Source organism: Morone saxatilis, unplaced genomic scaffold, assembly GCF_004916995.1.
Source record: "Morone saxatilis isolate NCDOM2014 unplaced genomic scaffold, NCSU_SB_2.0 Contig19, whole genome shotgun sequence".
Lineage (NCBI taxonomy): Eukaryota > Metazoa > Chordata > Actinopteri > Moronidae > Morone > Morone saxatilis.
The window spans coordinates 16,082,786-16,085,016 of record NW_023339751.1 but is presented as its reverse complement, the minus strand read 5'-3'; the positions used below and the strand labels follow the sequence as shown (position 1 = coordinate 16,085,016).

Sequence of the window (2,231 nt, the reverse complement as noted above, 5' to 3'; positions counted from 1 at the left end):
ATAGATAGATAGATAGATCGATAGACAGACAATGGTAATAAATTATATGGAAACATCTCAAATGGAATATGGAAAATAATAATTACATATTCCTGGACTAGTAAAATGAAAACAGCTTTTCATTTTTTATAATTTTCCCACAAAGCAACGCTGCACTTCAGCTGAAAGGATGCAAATGAATATTGAGTACTTGTACAATCACCGCTATGTGTTAAAATACAGCAAATGCTTCATCCTGACAAAGAGATTTGTTAACCCTCAGCTGCAGCCTGCAGGTATGAATGAAAACCATTACAAGCATCAAACGCTTGGCAATATGCTCTAACTTCTGTTTGAACTAATGCAAATTCATTTGCATTGATTTCCCCATGCAAATACCCCATGACAGGCCATATCAAAATACAAGTCTTGTGTAACATTTTCCTAAAAATAGCCTTGTAAGCTTTCAGAAAGGCTTCAAATGCCTGTCTGTCTTTGAAAGAAAATATTTTCCACAAACAAAGAACCACAAGTTCATTGGGGGACTTTTTGTGCCAATGACATTTGTATTTGCTTTCTGTAACATCATTGTTTAACATTTTTATATGAAGGCCTATAAATAAGAAAAGGAGGCCTCGCCTGGGGAGAAATCCATCAAAATTCAATCTGTGCGTACACAAAGCCTTGCATTTGTCAAAATGACATTTTCCTATCTCCGCATTTGACAGCATTGATTTTTTCCTTCCCTCCTCTCTGCGACCGTTGTCAATGCACGGGTGGAATAACAAAGGGAGCTGGGTAGGTTTTTCTGTTTGAACTGAGCACTCCGGCGTATTGTGCTTTCTGACTGTAGAAACAGAAAGATGGTCTATTTAACTAGCTTGTTATGCATCGACTGTAATTACCACAATAGCACACGGGACTGGGAGGGAACAGAACAGATAAAGGAAATGAGCGAACATGCCTTTTCTTAGATGTCTTGTCATTAGCAATTTCTTTTCTTAATTCCCCTCTATTTGGCAGGGGCAATTATCACTGAGATAAGGATGACAAAACAGGAACACAATGCAGCCTCAATGACACACCGATGGCATGGCAATTAGACAACAAGGCTGAAAGAGGGAGACAAATTGGAACTGATGTTCACAATCACATGCTGATGCCCGAGCACTGAGGCACACATGTGCCTAGAATAGTCACACGCACACACAGTTACCAGTTAATCTTGCAGATCAAGGGCATTCAAAATATACAATATAACCACAGCTACTTCTGTTTTATTCCCCCTCAATCCACTCTATCTCTCATTTCTTTCAACGCCTCTGCTGCACCCATACAACTTCAATGGCAGCAGCTGTAGAGCAAAGTCAATATTAACCAAGTGATAAAAAATAGAAGGGCAGCAGCTCGCATGAATAAACTCTCCAACTGTACTACTCCTCAAATGTAACAGCCAGCTATTGTCTGTCATTTCTTGTGATTAAAAAAGGAAAGGACTGCTGAATTAAGCCATTCTGAGGCACCTTCTCTAATAGTATAAGAAATTAAGAAATGAAAATGAAGCAATTAGTTGATCAATACAAAAATAAACTGCAACTATTTTTATAATAGTTTTAGTGATTTTTCAAGCACAAATAATGACATTGAAATTGATGTCGACATCTGAAGATGTCAGCCTGGACTATGGAAAGTTGTGATGTTTTTTTTTCCACTATTTTTGAAAGAGTAAGAAAAGGCAGAATAATCGTCAATTGTTAGTTACAGCCCTAAATGTTTACAATAAGAGTAATTGTTTAAGTCCATTTTCAAGGAAAAACAAACAAAAATCTCCAGTTCCAGCTGCTCAAATGTATAATGCTAAGATTAGCTACTCGTTTTGTTGAGCATGATAGTAAACTGAATGTCTTGTGATTATTACAGGCGTGGAGTTAAGAGGCCGATTGGTCTCAGATCAACACCTTTCCTCTGAAAACGTTTAATGCATACAAACCCTCGAGTGAAATATAAATTCAGCATGAGAGCGAGGCAGGCAAACAAGCCGGCACTGTGTTAAACCAACAAAATGAATATTACTGGGTTTAAAATATGTTATGAGCCATTTGAGGTTAAGGCAGATTGGTTCATATCTCTCTGCTGGTCTGTAAAGCGTCACAATTGCAGTCTTAAAAAAATCAGGTAATACTCCACAGCCAGGAGATGAGATGGAGTTATTATATAGTCCATGTTTGGACGGAGATAGGGGTTTTTTAGGG

The 2,231-nt window shown here is 37.8% G+C and overlaps 1 protein-coding gene across 1 annotated transcript in view; it reads right to left on the bottom strand.

Moving 5' to 3' along the window:
• The window catches only part of arid5b (AT-rich interaction domain 5B), a 71,952-nt gene that overhangs the window by 12,689 nt on the left and 57,032 nt on the right, over positions 1 to 2,231 (bottom strand). The window lies entirely within an intron of this gene.